Genomic DNA, 22,155 nt, shown 5'->3' with positions numbered 1-22,155 from the left:
TAAGATAAATTACATTCAAAATTTTAAACCAAAAAATCTGTTTCAATCTCATTCCACTATTGTTGTTTTCCAAAAATCTTTTACGATATTGAAACCTAGAATATTGTTTTCATCAATTACTTACATAATTTCAATATTATATTAACTTATTAATTTTATTTTTATACAAATACAGTGAATTAGGTTGTGTGAATGTTACCTGTTAGTTAGCACATAATTAATATGTTTATTATGGCTTATATTCAAAATAATACAGTAAATTTTAGAAAATAAATTATAGTTATCACATGTATTATTAAAATATGCTTTAAAAATTCATTAAGATTCACAGCTTAATTATAATGTAACTTAATATAAATATTTATTATTTCTATTTTTACTTTTTATTATTTTCAACTTAATCATGTTACTTATTACATTTCAAGGATATTACATTTTCACATTAATTTAATAATAAAAGTTAGTCCGGTTAAAAAATCATTTATCATGCTTTCATAAAATCTAAAATCTTTGCTAATTGTTTTCTTATAATAAGTTGTTAATATATATATATATAAACGAAAACATAAAAATCCTACGTGTCGCGATGTGGTCGCTCCCCCATTTTTTGGAGTCACTAGATTTCCTTGATTTTTAAATGGAGGTTTCTCATACATTTGACCCGAATCATGGGTATGGGTCTAATCAAACCCATATATTTTTTAAACGGGTTATAAAATCTCATTAAATTAAAAACAAATTTCACCAAATATTTGATATAAAAATCCTAAAAAGTAGGGATATACTAAAAATTAATATATGATTTATTTAAAAAAGATATATATTATTTATAATTAAAAAACCAAGTTTATAGTAAAAAAAATAAACGAGTCTTAGGTCTCATCAAACTCATATAACGTTTAAACTGGGTTATCATATATATATATATATATATATATATATATATATATATATACATATATTATTAACTTTTATACAATAAAAAAATAAAAATTCAAAAAATAAATAAATATTAAAACAAATAATATAAAACAACTCTTGTAAATAAACAAAACATTTAAAAGGTCTATGGTTGTTTCTTACATTTACTCAAGCATCCATATTGTTTTATTTGTAAATGAAGACTTCTTAAGCATTTTACCTGAATTCACGGTATGGGTTTACCATACCCAGATAACCTTAACATCTCACTATTTTAAAAACAAATTTCACCAAGTATTTGATATGCAAATACTATAAAATAGGGATATACTAAATATTAATATTCAATTTTTTGAGAAAAATATATTATTTATAATAAGAAACAATTTTATAGTAAAAGAAATAAGCGGGTCATGGGTCTCTAGTAACTCATAGTAAAAGAAATAAACATTTAAATAAATATAAAAAGGGCAATCTAGTAAATTAACACATAACCACTTTTTACTTTTCTCTCTCATCTATGAAATCAAAATTCTCTTTCCTGTTTTTTCTCTTTCCTACTTTTTCTTTTTTCTACTCCTCTTCTCTCTCTCTCTCTCCTCTCTCTTGCTTTATCTCTCTCTTTTTACAAGCTCCTGTCAGGTTTTAAACGAATCCGCGTTTTCCCGGCACTATGTGGAAATCCGTCACACCACAAGCCGATCTCTTATCGGGTTCTGATCTGGAAGTAAAATAAAACATATGTTAATTGTATTGATAAAACATATGTTACATGATTAAAGCATATGTTACTTGTTTAAAACATATGTTACTTATTTAAAAAATATGTTCAAAAAACATATGTTAATTGTGTAAAAAAAACATATGTTACTTGATTAAAACATATGTTACTTGATTAAAATATATGTTATTTGTTTAAAAACGATCCGTTAATGAAATCTTTGATCACATTTAAATCCCAAGAATCACAAACGAACTCAAACTTTATCATTAAAATAAAGCATCAAAGACTCCATAATCAATAAAACAACATATTGAAAAAACCAAAACCACCGGAAAAACTTAACCTTTACCTTTTCGACTTAACTTCCGACGGGAACTCAAAACCACTGGAAAAACTTAACCTTGACCTTGGTCCCGAGTCAGTGATGTCACCAGAAGAAAAGCAGATTTGGTAGGCGAGTTATGGGTTGTTCAGATCTGTGGTAGAGAAGAAAATTGTGGAGGTTGTAATCGGCTTCTTGGTAGGGTTCAAATGCAAAAAACAAACTCATCGGAGACAAAATCCGCCAACCGGAGACAGATAAGTCAATCGGAGACAGATCCACTCTCTCTCCACGACGGCAACGATGAACAGATCCGTCAACCCGGCAACGATGGCACGGTGATCATCAGAAGAAACCCTAGTCGACACCACCACAACTGCCTCCGGTAAATCATCGTCGAAAAAGTGCAAACCTTTTCCGCCCGGTCATCGTATCAAACATAATAACTAATAAAATCGTCATATCTGTAAGATATGATTGAAACAGATCAGGAGAAATACATATCTGAGGATGGATCGAACACATATTAGGGTAGCAATAGATAGATACCTTGTTTTGTGCTTGTGGATAGATCAAGATGTTTGTAAATTCCTTTTTTGTGTCAAACATAAAAGAAGAAGATGAAGATTAGATGAAAGAGAGAGAGAGAAGCAATGAGAAAACGATGAAGATTAGATCTGATGTATTAGAGAAGAGTGCAGGAGGAGAGAGAGAGAAGCAATGGGAAAAGACAACCATGCCCTTTTTTCATTATTGAATTAAAATAATCAAATTAAATATGTAGCCTCATCTAAACCACTCATTTTGAGTTTCAGAGTTTTCACAACTGAAGTGGGTTTTTATTCTAAACTTTCCCTATATATATATATATATATATATATATATATATATATATACCTATACTAGGTTATAAACCCGTGTGATACACGGGGTTGGGTAAAAAAAACCTAAAATTAACATCAATTATGTTCAACATATATTGACAAAAACAATCTAATAACATGATCGAGTAAACACGTAAGTAAAAGTTAAGATACATAAATAAAAACCATATGATAACAACATGGAGGAGTGAACTCACAAATGAAAGTAATAACCAATTTGTCTTTTACAATCATGCTTCATCATCATCATCATCATCATCATCATCGTACTCAGTATATCCCACCAATAGCAAAGCTATGGTAGGGTCTGAGGAGGGTAAGATGTAGACAGCCTTACCTCTACCCCATAAGGATAGAGAGGCTGCTTCCGGTGAGACCCCCGGCTCGATAGTAGTTTTGCATCAAGCCTTGGACATAAGGCACATAGCACTCAATCATCGGGACACCGGCTGATCGGTGCATGTACCCTTGTCTTTCGGCTATCAACGCCACTACATGATGCCTGATTAACCGTCCGTCACTTTTAACGTTATTTTCACGAGATTAGTAAAATAACGTCAAAATTAGTGCAATTTCACTTTTGCCCACCCGAGGGTTCACACATATATACATCAAATGTGCGCACCGCAAGCAGGGCTTTTTACAATCATGCTTGAAAACTAAAAAATTACAATTTAATATAAGAGTTGCATACCATCCTCCTAGTTTTTGTTCCTATGTATGAAGGAGTATTTGAAACCGATCGAAGCATGCTAATGAATGAAGGAGTATTTGAAACATTAAAAGGGATTGCATTCTCAAAAAGACATCTTCCAATATCTAAACAAACTCTTTTGCGTTGCTCTTTCAAAGTGGCTGGCTTCAGCTTTTCTTCCCCCGCTAGTCCTTTCTTCATCTTCTACTATAACATGATGATCCATTGGGCCTCTAACACCTCTTTGCACACTCCCACTTCCACCCGCACTACTTACAAAGTATGCTCCAGCATCAATTGTCTCCTCGAAATTCCGTTGGGAGTTGAATTTTATAGTTTCAAACTGTTTAACATGGTTTTTAGTCTCATCTTTCACTTCCTGTGGCACATTAGGACATGGTGCAACATTTTTGTGTGTGCCAGCAAGATGTTCTTTCGTCCTTGAAACACCACCTGTAACAACATTAGGACAAAACTTGCACTTTATGTATTTGTAACCCTTCTTTGCATCTTGTGCTGGAACCTCATGTTCCTCACCATACTTCCAAGCTGGATCTTTTCGTGATCTTTTACCAGTCATAAGTATTACTGGAAAATTGGAATTAAAACAAGAACACAATCAAAGAGCAGATCTGAGAAAGTAGACTGAGAAGAATAGAACGATTACATGAACGAGATTGAGAGTAGACTGAGAAGAACCTGAGATTGAAGGTCGAAAGTAGAAGATTATAGTTCTGAAGTTGCAAATCTGAGAGAGTAGCTGCGTTAAAATTGTTTGTGAAGGCTAGGGTTTAATTGGGACCAATTAAACCCTAACCAATTGAATGATGTCTTTTAATTCAGTCACTTGTAAAAGTTGGGCTGGCCCAATAATAAGCCCACTAAGGACTAAATGAGTAAAATAGCCCAGAAATTAAATATAAATTGACATATTTCACAACTTTTACTGAGGCTTAAGCTTAAGCCTCACCGCCTCGCCTCGAAAAGGTCGAGGCTTAGGTTTCAGAATACCCTAATGAGGCTAAGCCTCATATGTTATTTTCTACCGAGGCGTGCGCCTCGAGGCGCGCCTCGGAACGCCTTTTTAAACCATGTATGTGACCAAATTCTCCAACTAAATACAGTCTCTGCACTACTTTAACTTTATTGGTTGATTTAATCTTCATCATGAAAAGTAATTTTCCAAGAGCCACTCACAACGTGGTAATCTTCATTTACCTACACAATATAACAGAAGTATGATGATAAATATTTTGGTTTAAAATGGCAACAAAATAATAAAAGATTTATGTAAGTTACCAACCCAATCAAAGCGAAACATAACATATCAATGCACATATGAACAACATATCATTATGAGTAATGCCTAAAAAAAGTTGCTTTTTTAACGAATAAAGTGAGTATATACAACCTCGACTTGCATACCGTTGGCCAAGTGATTTAATTGTGCATTGGTCTAATATGAACTAACAAAACAAATTTTAAATATGATCATTTGCTATAAAAAAGTCTAGTTGCCATAAAGAGTCCCGTATCATAAATTAGCATTAATTATATAACAATGAGAGAAAAATACCTGATTCAGTTTTGCACTCAGTTATGCTGAGCGTTCATTGGCGAGATGTTTCCCTTCTGCAAGGATAGGGCAGTTACATTTTTTGACGAACTGTGCTATAGGTCTTGAAATGCAACATGCAATTGGTTGCACATGAAAAAAAAAATAGAATGGTAAGATTGGTTTTTAATCTAAAACCAACTTTGATCCGGAATTGATCAAAAAACCTAAAAAGCCAAACAAAAAAAATGAAATGAAAAATCCTTGTTATAAAATTTACCTTGTAGCCACTAACCAGCCCCTAGTGTTCAACAGACTTATCCTCAAGTTACCCTTCACTTAATTTGAAAGCATTCCGCAATATTTTGACTCGTATTTACTACTTTGACCTTGAAGGCAGATTTGTGGCACCTGCAGATTATAATGAATCTGCAGTTGTGACCAAAATACCCCTGACAGGCGAATAAAGTATGGATTATCAAATGCATAATAAACTATAAAGGTGTATATACTACGAATAAATTATAGACTATTGACCTTGTAAATAAGGATCCTCAACAGTCCGAGCGTCCCTGATTGGTGGAAATTTGACCATTGAATGAAGAAAGGCAAAAACTGTGCAAGTGCACTGTATAAAAAGATCCTTATTGATGATAAAAAGATCAAGATCAAACCCTTATATTATTCTACTGTGTTGAAACTTTTTATGAGTAGTTTAAGTGACCTAAACGTTTTTGTAAAAAATGGTTACCATTTACCGGGTTTTTTTCACTTTCGTAAAAACCAACTGAATAATACTTGAGTTTCACAATTGTTTCGTTAAGGTAACTTACTTTTAACCATTTATAAGAAATTTCAGAAAAAATGAATAAATATTAAAAATTAAGTGTTTTGGTATTTAAGAAAAAGTTTGAGCTGACTTTATACAAAACTTGCATATTCATGAGAATGGTAAAAAATAAAGTAAACTACTTACAGATTGATTAAGGTATTCAAATTTCCAATAGGATCTCTCTTTCATTTCTCTGTGGCAATTTAATTATCTAAAAAAACATTAGCATTGCTAAAATTGCATAAAAGACAGCATGTTTATCTTTATATAAATATATTGAGTGAATAACCTTGTTTGCTCATCCCACTGATTGATTTTCACTTCGGCCTGTTTTTTTAGGTATAATATTAATTAGAAAAAACATATAGATAAATTAGTAAAGGATAAGTAAACTGTAACTCAAAAAGTTGTTTAGGTAAATTACCTGAGTGGAAGCATAACTAAACTAAACATCATAAACATAGCCACCATGCCAAAGAGGCACCCCCTCCCCCACATCTTCATGACAACCCCTCATTTTCAGTGGCAAACTGAAAATCTTCTCCTTGATTGTTATAGTTCCAAATTGTGAAATAAGTCTTGAAAAATGTAAAATACAAAGTTTTGTTTATATGATTATGGTGAGGTGATAGGTTTTAAAATAAAGATCTGACTGCATTCAAAATGAGGATGATAAACAGATTCCATTTGAGTAATGAAAACCACAACCTATATTTACCTAAAATCTATCTAGAACATTAAAATTCCAAGGAATTAATTCAATCGTTCCAAAAATATTATTAATCAACAAAGCCCCAATTAACGGTTTCGTGTAGCTTCATATCTTTTAACACATATCGAAGCAAGATTCATTATGAAACCGAACATAGATATTTAATAAAATCGATGATTAAGGTCAACAAACTTGATGAACACGCATCGATTGGAATGAAATCGAGATAAAGAACATACCTTCCATCAATCAAACACCAAATCATGAAATTGAAGATTCAGATTTTGTTGATATAAGATTAAGCAGAAGAGATTGATTGTCGATTGAATGAGAGAGCGGCTTAACCTTTTCTTGTTAGGGTTTAGGAATTAAGAATTATGGACTTAAATGTCCGGGTCGTATTATAATAAAAACGGGGCCCGCGTGTTTTTAATTTAAAATAAAGGAGGAGGATGGAAATTGAGATGCTACGTCTCATAATGAAGCTATCTGACGAATGGGCTGTAAAAACTAGTGGTGAACATAAAACCAAATTAACTGAACCGAAACCGAATAATCAAAAAAACCGAACCGAAGCATTAACCGACGGTTAATTTTTTAGTTTTTCGAAAAACCGATTTTTGGGTTTAGGTTAGGTTATTCATTTTTAAAAAATCGAAAAAAACCGAACCGAACCGATTAATCGAACATATGTTTTCTAAGTGTTTTTTTAAGATGTTATGACCAGAAACAAAACACCAAAATAATATACCATTGATAGTGATGAAGATCATGAAGATGATCAAGATTGGGTCTAAACTTTGAAGATGAATAAGTCAATGAATGAAGATTCCGGAAACCTTTAGTTTTTTTACTAAGAACGTTGTTGAATTTTAAACTCTACTACTCAAACAACTTTGTATTTGATTGGTTTCACATAGCATGTGCCTATTTTTGTATTTTGAATTCAATATGTATGAGGTTCTCTATTTTTTTTAATTCTATTTTTTTGTAATGTCTACTAAAAAACCGAAAATAACCTAAACCGAAACCGAAAATAACCAAAAACCGAATAATCGAATAACCGAAAACCGATTGGTTGGTATTTTAAAATAACTGATAACTTAGGTTTAGGTTTGGGTTTTACCCAATAACCGAACCGAAGCGAATTGAATCGTGCTCACCCATAGTAGAAACCCACTATTTTATTAGATATGTAGATATAGATGTAGATTTTAATAAAGTAAAATAACAGTTACATGTGTAATGTTTTGGTTTCTTCTCACAATAATATTCCCTCTCATCCCATTATCCATACTTTTACCAACCAGATTTAAAACCCGCTTATTATAACCCTATTTATCGAATTCTTTGTCAACATAGATCTATCTGTACATCACCGTTACCTCCTCTTCTTCTTCATATGCTAGTTTTAATTTGAATAAGGGACCAACTCATCAATAGGTGATTTATTCTCAATCATTCAGTTTCGATTTTAACAGGTATCTGTCTGATTTCACAGTATCGTGTTTGATTTCTTCCTTTCTTTCAATCTTAACGTTATGAATCAAATGCATATTTTATAGGTTTCATTTAAAGTTGAATATATTCTCATTTATGAGGGTTCATCTGTATGAATCTTGATTCTTGAATTCAAAATACTCACCGTATTGAAATATATTTTTTCGATTCTGTCTATAATTTGATTACATTGCCTGTGGTTTTGATTGATTCGCGTCACCAGCCAATATATTTTTATCATCACCACTGATGTTTCTAATCACATATATGTTCTATGTTGTTTGTATAGTTTTCCTTTTTTCACTGGTATATATTACTCTTATAATGATTCTGTTATGCTGCCACACCCCCATCTAGGACCTAGGTGTGTGACCCATAAGTTGGTATCGTGTTTGTAAATAATTCAGAGTTGCGTTATTTTGCGGAAGACTTATAAAAGTTTTAGGATCGAAAGTGTAATTTATATATACATTCAAAAGACGGGAATTATAAAATACCCGTTTAAAGTTGTTAACAAAAGATTACTTGTTTATGTTTTACAAACCACCATATTAAACTTATACAAAAAAAATCTGAGCCATCGGATATTAGTACTTCGTCATTTCCAAGCTCTAACTTTATTCACCTGCAAAATGTAAGAAAATACGTCAGCAACGAATGCTGGTGAACACACTGACGCAAAAATATTTCTTTTACTTTATTACCCATCGAGACTACGTCTGTCTCGGCCCAACGTGGCTTAGGAATAACAAAGTCAAACAACACATTATAAATATGAGCCTCTACTCTAGGTCACCTCAGCAAACACCGCAGCGTTCGACTTAGTTAAGTACCCGTAAATATACACATAAGGTCGTACTCCCTGCAAGAGAGCATCCTACGACCAAGGGTGGTGCGATCATGCCCATACTCCCATACCTATGTAAGGATCCATACGTATACCACAGCCTGAGGGCTAGGTTTATACCCTTTATTTATAACGGTTTTAGGAACACATAGTTCCTTATAAACAATTTCAAATAACACGTTTGACTCATTTTTAAATAAGTAAAAGTTTGGGGGCGAATTCACCTTGTCTCTTTAGGATCGGCTTCACTCACCGTCCAAGGGTCTTTCCTTTTCTTTATCTCGCACCTATAGTACGAGTATAAATATTTGTTAGTCGGATACACGATCCGGCTTAAAACCTTTAGTCTTATATCTCAATCCTCGATTGAACCTTTAGTTCAATTCTTATTTACTTGAAAACCTTTAGCTTAAAAGTAAGTTATAAACCTTTAGTTTATATAGAAACCCGACGTTTCTTTTTCTCCAAGAAACGTAATCCTTTTCTTTTATTATTTAAGAATACTCTTTATTCAATAAATAATATTTCATAACAAAGAATATTTACATATATACTTAGACACATATATATGTTATCACATTATTCAATATCTATTCTTTCATTCATTTCTTTGTTATGTTTTCTTTTCTTTTCTTTTATCGAGGTATCGAGTATATCCTCGACTTAAGGCTTAAGCCTTTAATATAATATTGAATTATATTGAATTCATCATAACGCCTAACCTTAGTGGCGTATAGAAACTCTAGGGACTTGAGCAGCACTCCAACGCCGTTTCAATCTTCTCGAATCGAGGAACGCAAAATCTTTAATACTCGTCGACACGCTTTACGAGATCTTTCGCCATTATAACACCTTTGCTCGAATGTGGGTGGCGGGTGGCACAAACTCCAAGAAAACGTTGTTACACAAATGAAGGTTTGGGGTACGCTTAACGATGGATTATGGCACGCTTATCGAGGTAAAGCTAGAGAGAGAGTAGTGAGATGTGAGAGCAATGTTGGTGTGCAGAAATGAGCTGCCCATGGCCGCTATTTATAGGCAATATTTTGGATCCCATCGCGTACCGCGATGGGTCCTTTGGGCACCCCGTCGCGTACCACGACGTAGGGTTGATGACGCAGAGGGTAGGTCTGCCACGTGTCGACACGTGGCAGTCACCGCTCCACGTGGCAACACGTGGTAGCAGGCGTTGCCACGTGGTGACACGTGGCAGCACATAGTGCCATCGTGGGCCACATGGCACACGTGTCACGCTGTGTCAGGCTCCCCATCGCGTACCGAGATGGGAGTCTCTTCTGACCTGTCGCGTACCGCGATGGGTCAGGAAAATCAGATTTTACAATTTAGACCCTCAACTTTAGAATTTGGCAATTTAGTCCCTATACTTTGGAAAGTTGATACTTTGAACTCGAAATTTTCACGTTGTTACATATGCGCGCCTAATATTTATTTGGTAGATTCAAAGCAATTATGATGATTATGATCATGAAGTTGTAAATTTATTTATATGCACTTTAATGCTTGCAATTTTGTAGATTAAGTATGATGACCCGCCACGATGATAAGCCTATTTCTAACAATATCAAACTTGAATACATCCCATGGGTTTAAGTGCATATGCAAACATGGGTAATGTAACAACCCCAATTTTAAGGATAATTTTTTTTTCTAATAGATGTAAGAATGAACTTTTAAAACTTGTTAATTTACTATTTGTTTGTTGAAAAGCAAAATGTGTTTGGTAAAGCAACTCTAAAAGCTTCAAAATTGAGCTTTTCAAAAGTTGTTTTTGCTTTTCAAAAAGCAAATAAACAAAAAAGCAACTTTAAAAGCTCCTCCAAGCACCTCTAAAACGTTAGATAAACAACAATATAGAAAAATAAAACATTGTGAGCATGTTCCAAATTAAGTTGAATAAGTCTGGCAAACCTACCATAAGTATATATGATTCCCTATCTACTTAATCCCGGTCACACCATATATACACGTCTATGATAAAATCGTAATGCTAATAATTTGTATGGTTGTCGATGGCTCTAACTACTTATTTAACCAATACATATTAAGTAAAATAATATTGAACTTGTCTACATACAATAATAAAAATTAAATTATTATATAAATTGCTACGAATTATGTACGTTTCACCTATATAATTTAATAGTTAGACCATGAGTAGTCATAAAGCCCGTGTCCCAGGCATTATGCGTCACGTGGCGCCTTATCAGAGTTATGACTTTTTACAAAAACAGGGTATAGTCATAAAGCCCCACCCCTAGGCATTATGCGCCATGTAGCGTCTAGTCAATATTAACTTTATTTTTTTTTAAATAATTCTTCATTTAAATAATTAAATATAAAATTAAAAAACCTCATTAAAATTAAAAAAAAATACATTAAACTCATAAATAAAAACAATCGGTTTCAACTAAGCGTCAAGACGGTGAGTTTATTCAACTCAATCTGTTTCATTGCGGTACCGAAACTAAAACAAAACAAAACAGAAGCAAAATTGGCATTCGATCGGTCTCTGACACGTTTGTTACGGTATCTAAACAAACAAAATTGACATTCGATCGGGTTTTCGTTAACCACCAAGACACCAACCCAACACCCACCAAGACACCAACCCAATATTGCTTTTTGTTAACATCCTTCTGGGAACACACACACCAACCAAAACTCTTCCATTTCATTCCAAAACCAAATCAGAAACCAAATGGCTCGTTATCGCCGGCTCGTTATCCACCAAGACACCAATCCAACACCCAAGACACCTCCTCCTCCTCCTCCTCCTCCTCCGCAAGCTCGAAGCCAAATCAGAAAACAAGGTCTCCTTCCACCGCCTCCTCCTTTGCCGCAACCGCTGCATGAGTTACTCACCGCCGGTGTCAACGGTAACCCATCTCCAGAAACCCTTCCGCGGCTTCCAACGGTAACCCCCACCCAACAGAAACCCCCCACCCCCAACAGATAGTTTTTTGATTTTTGAGCCAGATCTCGCGTTATTTACAAAACGCTTGAAAAAAAAACCCAAAAAGCCGGGGAGGAGGGCGGTGTGCCCCCGACGTTATGCTCCAAAATGCCGGCTATAACGAGCCATTACGGATGGTCTTAATAATATTGAAATTTGTTATTCAAATATTTAATGCATGTGAGTTATTTGTGTAACTTTTTGAAATCAATTCTTTTAACCTATTATAATTAAAAATGATAATATTAGATACATTATTAAAACATAATACATATACTCATTTTCCCCAACCTGTAAGTCACGTATATAATTTTTTGTTCTTTTTACAAAATTATTTAAAACACAATTTATGAGAGAGTCTTCAGTTCTTACAAAAATCCTTGGATTCTTTATTCAAATAATCTAATCCCAATATTTAATAGATGCAAAAATAATACATATCTTTCTTTCCTCTATTCCTCCCCCTCCTACCATTTTGTTATTATTCTTACCTTCTAGATAGATGTTGACTTTAACAAAGATATTATTAAGATCCTCAAAAATCTCCAAATCCTTTTAAATGTATGTATCTTTCAAAATCTCTAATTTAGATGCCTACAACCCCTACTTCTTCATACAAATAATTATCCTCTATAAAACCCATGAGAAGTCTCTTGTCCTTCATCTAACTTCATTGATTTTCCTCTTGAATATTTCAGACTTTTGAAACTATAATAATCTCTTCTTAAATGCTCCTAACTTTGACCCAGAAGAAGCCACAAATCCTACACGTTGTAGCACAATCCCTTTTTGTGACCTCCTGAACATGATGTTTTGATTCTGATCGAACCCAAAGAGGATCCATGAAGCCCCCATTATTGATCAGCTGTAGTCCCTGTCAGCTCCAATTCTCCAGTTAAAACAGCCCTTGGAGACCCATTCTCGGACCTAAAACAGTTCCTAATCGGCCAATGTGAAATCCAAGTATCATTCAAGCCCCAATCTCGACCCAGATTCGTCTTTATTTGCTGCTGGAAATAATCAGGAAGAAGGTCCAGAAGCTTCTTTAAAATTATACGCTAACAGCCCTAGTCACTACTAGAAAACTAAGCAATTGCTACCAAACCTTGCAACAAAAAAAAACGGTTGCAAAAATTGCAACCGCTTTGCGGCCAAAATGAAATGGTTGCAAAGATTGCCACCGAAATCCAAACAGTTGCAAATTTGCCACCGAAATCAAAACAGTCGCAAAGTTATAGACCAAACAAAATGCGGTGGAAATACGGTTGCAAATATAGCGACCGAAAACGAAGTGGTCGGAGTTTTTGCAACCGGTTTATTTTCGGTAACAAATTTATGCAAAAAATTCTTTTAACTGCTAACTGGTCATGTTTAAAAATTACACAACACCATCTCATACTCTCGGCTTTCTCGTCGTATCTCTCTCTACAATCCGCCCCCAAATCTGCAATCTAGGGTTCCACCATCATTCAATTTCACTTCATCAATCTCCGCCATCAATTCACAATAATTTCGCCGTCACAATCACTCTTCGGAGAATGAATTCAATTGTCAATGCAAAACAAAAAGGAGATTGGGTAGTTAACTGAGACGGGAGTGGAAATGGAAGAAGCTAAGGCTAAAGACGCTTCCGGTGGCGCCGGTGGTTAATCTCCGGCTTCCGCCTCCGACTTCACCACCGCCTCCCGCTGCAGTACCGGTTGCCGAAGATGGATGGAGGAAGATTATTAGATGCTCCTAATTCGATTTTCGATCTGAATTTTTCTGTAAAGTAGGTATCACTAATTCACTCACAATTTCTGATACTTCATTCATAAAATAACGTCCTATAAATAGCTACAAGATAAAGAAACTGACTCTAGACGTGCACCACTATTCCTCCATGATTTCCCACAAACCAGGATAAGCATGGGACACAATTCAAACCTAACTACCATGCAAACAATACGGAAATAAACGTGCATATGCAGACTTCAACACACTTGAGCCAGGCCCATTATTCTACTGGATCAAACTAAACATGCAGAAAAATTGAACCCAACAAATCCTTTCCTAAACTGAAGCTGGGCTCACACTTCAGTTTACACATTAATCTCTTGAACTCCCATCATTCTTCTCATCCTTTCAAAAGTTTCCAACTTCACAGGTTTAGTCATCTGATCAGCAATTTGACTTGTTGTAGAGCAGTACTTTAGCTGCACCTTCCCTTCATTCACCAAATCTCTTAAATAGTGGAAATGCACATCAATGTGTTTAGTTCTTCGATGCATAACCGGGTTCTTTGAGAGTTTAATTGTAGAACTGTTATCACATTGTATATCAATTACTCCCAAAGGTTCTTCACTGATTTCTTCCAGCAAACCTTTCAACCAAACACAATGGCATGCACAGAGAGTGGCTGCTACATACTCCGCTTCTGTTGATGAGAGGGTAACAATCTCTTGTTTCTTTGAGCTCCAACATATAGCTGCATGGATTAGGATGCACACATAACCAGAGGTGCACGTTCTATCCTCCACATCTCTTGCATAATCACTATCCGTGAATACAAGTAACCTTCCTTCCTTCATTCTATCATAACATACCAAAATTAAAGGTTTCTTTTACATACCTTAGAACCCTTTTTGCCAGCAGCAGATGCTCTTCACGTGGATCAGACATAAATATGGAAATGAAGCTGATTGAATACATCAAATCTGGTCTTGTAACTGTAAGATACATGAGGCTGCCCACTATACTCTTGTACATGGTTTCATCAACTTTTCTTCCCACACCAACTCTAGTCACACTTGTTCCTGGAACAATTGGGTTTTTCACCCCGTTACCACCCACATATGAAACCTTTTTAGAGCATCTTTTGCATACTTTTGTTGTACCATGCTTATACCATTTTTCCCTTGGATCACTTCAATCCCAAGAAAGTATTTCATTATACCCAAGTCTGTCATTTCGAATTCATGCATCATTGAATTTTTGAATTCGTCACACATGCTTTTACTGCTTCTCGTGTAAATAAGATCATCGACATATAGGCTTACTATTACCATACCTTCTGTCTTTCTTTTTATAAAAAACGTATGATCATAATGACTCTTGACAAATCCAGCTTGCACAAAGTACTTTTCAATACGACTGAACCAAGCCCGGGGCGCTTGTTTCAATCCATACAATGCCTTTCTCAGTTTGCATACCTTATGTTCTTCACCCCTTTTAATAAAACCTTTAGGTTGATTTATGAACACAGTCTCTTTCAATTCTCCATTCAGAAACGCACACTTGACATCTAACTGATAGATGGTCCATTTACGCTGAGCTGCAATGGCTTTGATACTTCGAACTGTATCCCATCGTGCAACTGGTGCATAAATCTCATCATAGTCAATTCCCCTGCTTTGAAAGTAGCCCTTTACTACCAATCTGGCTTTATACTTATCCACTTCTCCTTTGTCGTTCAACTTAGTCTTGTATAGCCATTTGACTCCAATTGGCTTAGCTCCTTCAGGGAGATCAACAAGCTCCCACGTCCCATTTTTCACAATAGAGTTCATCTCACTTTCCATCGCTTTAACCCACTTCGTTTCATTCACAGCTTCTTCAAGACTTTTTGGATCATCAGTTGTACTGAACATGGCATAGTAAGCTTCATCTTCTGACATTTCTTCCTCGTTCACATAATCAGACAACCAACCAGGTTTTCTGACTCTTCTTCTAGTGGATTCTTCTCTTTCTCCTTGGGGAGATATTTCTTCTTGACTGGAGGGTTGGTTATTTACTTGTTGCAAGTTGTTTTGGGAGGCCGAGGCACTAGTTTCACCAACAGTATTTTGTGTGTTATTGCTTTCATTAGGTGGAGTGTTGGGTTCTAAAGTAGGTCCAGTCCCATCACCTTGATCATTCCATGTCTTCTCTCTCCATATGTTATGTCTCCATCAGGAAAAGTCAATCTTCTTTGACCTGTCACTTCTCTACCCCATTCCTATCCCTCACTTTCAATAAAGGCAACATCTTTACTGATCAAAACCTTCCGTTGGATGGGATCGAAAATTCTATAAGCTTTTGATTCCCTACTAATACCTAAGAAGACACATTTGATGCTTTAGTTGTCGAACTTAGTTCTTAGTTGGGAAGGAATCAATACATACCTAATGCACCCAAATATTCGAAAGTAGTCAACTTTTGGTTTCTTTCCAGACCACCTCTCTTCTGGTACCAAGTTTACAACAGATGTAGTGGCACGTCTGTTCAACACATGACATCCCCAGTTTGCTGCTTCAGACCAAAAATAATCTGGCATGTTCTTCTCAATCAATAGACATCTTCCCATGTCCATCAATGTTCTGCCACTCCATTCTGTTGTGGAGTGTATGCAGTGGTAAGTTGTCTTTTGATTCCACTGTTCTCACAAAATTCATTAAAATCTTTTGAAGTAAACTCTCCTCCACGATCACTTCTAAGGCACTTTACTTTTTCTTCAATTTCATTTTCAACCATAATCTTAATCTTCTTAAAATAATCTAAACTCTCACTTTTCTTTTCAAGAAAATAGACCCAACCCTTTCGAGAAAAATCATCAACAATGACCATAACATACCTCTTCCCACTAGGGGATGTTGGATTGATAGGTCCACACAGATCTGTGTGGAGTAGTTCTAGCCTCTTAGATGCTCTCCACAGGCTTTTCTTTGGCATGTTCTCCCTTGTTTGCTTTCCCAGGTTGCACACTTCACATGCTTTACTTGACTCAGCTTCACATGGTAAACCTTCTACCATCCGATTGAACTGCATTGTTCTCAGGCTTTTGTTGTTCACATGGCCCAATCGCTTGTGCCATAATTGTTTTGGAATCTCCTGTTCAGTTTTCAAACATTTCTCTTCAGACTTTAGAGTAGCTCTAACCAAGAACATTCTTTTCTTAGATATCCTGAAGGTGATTATCAACCCTCGTTGTGGGTGGTACAACTTGCATTCTCCTCGTTTTATCAACACTGTAACATCTTTTTCTTGTAATTGTCCAAGACTTATAAGACTTGAAATGAGGTCATGAACATAGTACACCTTTGTGATTATTTGTGACAAGCCATCCACCACCAACTTCACATCACCTATTCCTTTGACTGGAAGTCGAAGGTCATTTCCAAGTTTCACCGTGTGTACAAAGTTTTCATCGAGGTTTGTGAACCATTCACGAGCACCCGTCATATGATTAGAACATGCTGAATCAAGGAACCAAATTCCTGATTGTTGATCTTCATTTGTTTCTGCATGTGTCATCATAAGCAAGTCTTCCCCTTCATCAAACTCGGCATAATTCACTGGCTTGTCACCTCGGTTGCATTCATAGGCAAAGTAACCGAGTTGATGACATCGATAACATTCCACAAGTGACTTGTCAAAATATGGTCTTGATCTTCCTCTACCACGTCCTCGACCTCTACTTTGATACCCTCTTCCTCGTCCACGGCCTCGTCCACCACCATGTGTTTCAAGCTCAGTCTTTAATACTTGATCATCTGGCAGTTTTCGAGATAGCTTCTGTTCATGAACAAGAAGGGAGCTTTGAAGTTCGTCGACCGATAATTCATTAGTATTCTTAGACTCCTCAATAGAACACACAACGAAATTATAATTCTCAGTGAGGGATCTGAGAATTTTCTCTACCACTTTAACATCTGTCATGTCTTCTCCAAAATTCCTCATGTCGTTAGCAATAACCATGACCGACCAAAGTATTCAGTTATACCTTCTCCTTCCCTCATCTCAAGGGTTTCAAAATCTCTGCGAAGTCTCTAAAGTTGTGCTCTTTTCACCCTAGCATTACCTTGATACTTATTCTTCATGGAATCCCATATCTCCTTCGCCGTATCTTTCTTAGTCATCGTCTTCAGAATTTGCTTGTCGATTGATTGAAATAATTAATTCTTGGCCTTTAGATCCTTCAATCGCAGCGTCTGTAGGTTAGTTCGTTGCGTGGGTGTGACATGTTCTCCTTCACCGGTTTCAGAGAAACCCGACTCATTCATGACCCAGTACTCCTTCGATCTCAGCAACATCTTCATCACCATGCTCAAATGATCATAGTCCCCATCAACTTCGGGACAGACGGAGATTGAAAACCTACGTGTTCTTCAGCCATGGAAGCTTGTTTCACTCGTCTCTCTCACCCAGAAATTGCGCTCTGATACCACTTGTAAAGTAGGTATCACTAATTCACTCACAATTTTTGATACTTCATTCATAAAATAACATGATATAAATAGCTACAAGATAAAGAAACTGACTCTAGACGTGCACCACTATTCCTTCATGATTTCCCATAAACCAGGATAAACATGGAAAACAATTCACCCTAACTACCATGCAAACAATACGGAAATAAACGTGCAAATGCAGACTTAAACACACTTGGGCCAGGCCCATTATTCTACTGGATCAAACTAAACATGCCGACAAATTGAACCCAACAATTTCAAGCCGATTTCTGATTTTCAATCCTAATTACAGATTTGTTCAGGTTGTTAGATGAGCTCCGATATCTCTCAACAAATTGAAAGGTTTGTCAATTCGTTCCACCTTTACTTTCAATATGTGCATCGAACTAGGTTTACGAGACATGTAATGTTAGTTTATCTTTTCAATTTTTGCTAATTAACAGTTCGATGTTGCTGATTCAATTAGGTTTTACTTAGATTTGATCTCAACATAGACTAATAGGTTTGAAATATAGGTCAATTCGTTCCACAATTAATTTCATTGATTTAGGTTTGATTACTTTATGTCTTGTGTATGGAACTACTTTGATGCTTGATTTAGTTGATTATTTGTGGATTTAGCACATGATAATAGATGGTTAATTAGGGATATTTCATTATATTTTTCTTAGTTAGATCTATATATGAAGTATATGTCACTATTGTATCTTGTGTTTACTGAGTTTTCGAGACCTGGACTTTGCATAATATTAACATAAAACATATAAGTGATGATCGAAAATTGTTTCTACTTTGAAGAGTATTTGATGACTGATGTTTAGTCTAGGTTTCAATATTGGTTACAGTTTCCTGATGTGCAGGGGTTTCGTCTTGGTGATATTTGTTTGCGAATTTTATGTTGTATAGTTTGAAGATAATTGATATATTAATTATTAACTTGTGTGTATGCTTGATGGAGTATTTAAATGAGAATATGTTCTATAGTTTATAAGAAGTTATGCCAATTTTTTTTAACAATTTGATAATTCCACCTTTGTAGGAAAAGACACCGAATGTAAACTGACAACGCAAAAGTATACAGATTAAGAAATGTTACGTCTACACGGCAGACAAGACCCCGAGGTATGTCAATAGAAATCGTTTTTTGAAAAAAAACTTTGAAATTAGTTTACAGTTTGGTTATAAGTAAAAGATAGGGATGTGCAATCGGGTCAGTTTAGTCAGCTATAATCTGTGTTTCGGGTTACTAACGGGCCAAACTCTGCATTTAGGTGCGCGTCATGGGTAACTTTGGGATATGTGTAAGTTTTTACAGCTGAGGGTAAATCTGTAATTTGGCAATTTTGATAATGAGTTGCTGCATGTTTTTTAATATTTTGGATAGTTCGACGTTTGCAAAGTCAAACCAGCACTAATTATATTCAGCATAATTAGTTTTTGGAAAAAAAACATGTTTCATTTATATATTTTATGTTTATTAGGTTGAGCAATTTAGGAAAAAAATGGTATACATTGAATGCGGCTCGAAAATTCAACAAGTAAAGAAATCAAATAAAAAAGGCATTTATTTTTATTTGAATAAAACTTCATTGTTAGAATGTGAAAGCAGTTTTTGATATGGTCATTAAGGTTGTTCTGCAACCTTCAAGGCAAACGGAAGTGATGAGACCGACAAGACGTAAAAATTCTCGTTGCTCGACCATTGTACGGGAAGTTGGTGCCCCAGAAATATGTTACTTTAAATGAGCTGCACAAGTGGTTGATGGTTTAAAACTGGTGTCCCTAGGATCATTTGCAACAAGAAGATGCTCCTGATATAATGGTTAGTATTTTCTTATTAAAGTTGTATATCCATCTCACATAAGATTTAAGCAGGGTATGTAGCAGAATGGGTATTTTGTTATATTCAAAATAGGTTGGGACCTGAAAGTTTTTTCTTCCTTCACCCATTAATTGATATGCAGAATGCTCATGACTTGTTCATTGTTTTTCACTGCATTTTAGGGTGGAAAAGGTAATATGCAGAATGCTCCACAAGATAATCCCGCTAATACTCAGAAAACGTGGTGTGATCAAAATTTTGTTTATATGAGTTAAACTCGGCTTGCTTAACTGGCTTATTGACTCGTTATAATCAAAGCCCACATTTCAAGATGTGCAACATATAACCCAAATTTTATTGTTAAATATATTTTTTTTAATTATTGAGCTGGCTCAATTCTTTTACAAGTCAAGCTTGAGTACAACGAACTGAACCGATTCAACTCAGTTTGTAAGTGAGCCTAGCGAGCCGGTTTGTAAACAAGTTGAGTTGAGCATGAGAGTAACCTGGCTTGGCTCAGCTCAGCTCGTTTACAGCCTTGTAGAATCAAATTTAAAAGGCCTGACTCTGATTAAATATGTAATTTTACGATAAACTAACAAAGGTCAAATCTTTTGTTGACCTCACCAGGTATGTCGCGTGAACTGGCTAATATTACAAGAGCCGAACGTGTTTCACCTTTGGAAATCGAGACTTTTTAGCTTGTGCAAGGTATATGTCCGAAGCAATTCGAAACCGAGAACATCAGCAAAACTGGAACCGAGGTCTGGACTCATCATTTGCCGATTCGTGTAAGTTTCGGCTAGTCAATCAACATGTGCAGAATCAAAACTGTCAGGAGATTGCCCATCACCGGTTTTATAAAATGTGTATACTTTTCCTCCCGCTGGTCAATTGTGTATGAATATGTGCATAATGAGCTAAAGAGCTAATTGTACCGTGTTACCTGAATAGACATTAAAATCCACCAAGTCAGAATTTACACATAGAGATGTTAATTTAGTATAAAACTTAATAACCACAAACAAAATTGTTACCTTGAAACATTTGGATTACTTCAGAATTAGAGGCTATAAAGTAGCCTTCTGAACTCAATAAACCCAGTCTTACTCAGCAACCAACGTACTGATATTGGACCATCTTTAAATTAACTATATTATCAGTCAAAACTCACTATAAAGATGGAAAAAAAAACAAATCACCAACAAATATGCAATTTATGATAAAACTGATGAAGATAATATAACTGGTTTAGAAGCTAATCCATACATCCACCTGTTCAACAAAACTATGATCTTGCTTTCCTGCTTTTTTAGTGCAGTATTTAAATAAAAGACCAAATGAGAATACAATTGCCAACAGACCAAATGCTATGATATTCTTTAAAGTCAAATGTGATAGGTATATAATTAAAATTGATGCATTGTACCACATGTGTTACCTTCACCCTAGACGTACTCACATGCATTCACCATAGACAAGATTCACACAAATCAAATTTAAGGTTGTAGCAGGGATGAAGCATTGATCAAGATTCAAGAATGCATAAAGTAAATTAAAGTTTACAACTCTCTGATAAAAATTAAGACACTTGAATCATTGATTACCAATTGAGAGGAAGGATCAGGTTTGTCTTCAAGAATTAGATGACCCCTGTGTTGTATCCATATCATTAAAATCCTGCACAAACTTGTGGGGCATTATAATTGAACACAAAATAGACTCCACCCAAATAAAACGAAATCCAAAAACAAATCAGAATGTTAATTGGTCAGGGTTTCGATAGATTGTAAACAACATTAGAATTAAAATAATGTTAACTAATCAAATAACAATTCATAATGAAATGGCTTACCAATGTGTCATCTTGGGGTTACTTGGAAAATATATTTAAATCACTCTCGCAGAAATATCATCAATAATGTTTAGGTTAACCAACAATAGTCAAAAGACATGTTTCTGCCACGGATCCTACCTACAAAATTAGTAAACTTTTAACACCTGAACACAATTGATATTGTACAAAATATTTATTTATTCAATAAATATCAATTACTACAAACTCCGGTGACCTAATTTTCTAATAATAAATAAAAGTGGCGGAGAGTGAAACAAAGAAAATGATGGTAGAAAGAAAAGAGGAAAGTAGATCTAGGGTT

The 22,155-nt window shown here is 35.2% G+C and overlaps 1 long non-coding RNA gene across 1 annotated transcript; it reads left to right on the top strand.

Moving 5' to 3' along the window:
- The first annotated feature begins 13,323 nt into the window (after positions 1-13,323).
- Positions 13,324-18,798, top strand: LOC143602654 (uncharacterized). The gene is made up of 3 exons (XR_013147887.1): positions 13,324-13,515; positions 13,563-13,731; positions 18,437-18,798. It is a non-coding gene; the product is annotated as an uncharacterized LOC143602654 (long non-coding RNA).
- Positions 18,799-22,155: the final 3,357 nt, after the last annotated feature.

The sequence above is a fragment of the Bidens hawaiensis genome, unplaced genomic scaffold, assembly GCF_021521415.1.
Source record: "Bidens hawaiensis isolate Kalapana, Puna unplaced genomic scaffold, B.hawaiensis_p1.1 tig00059292_1, whole genome shotgun sequence".
NCBI classification, from domain to species: Eukaryota; Viridiplantae; Streptophyta; class Magnoliopsida; order Asterales; family Asteraceae; genus Bidens; species Bidens hawaiensis.
Note: the sequence above shows the minus strand (reverse complement) of the source record. Positions and strands in the feature narration are given on the sequence as shown.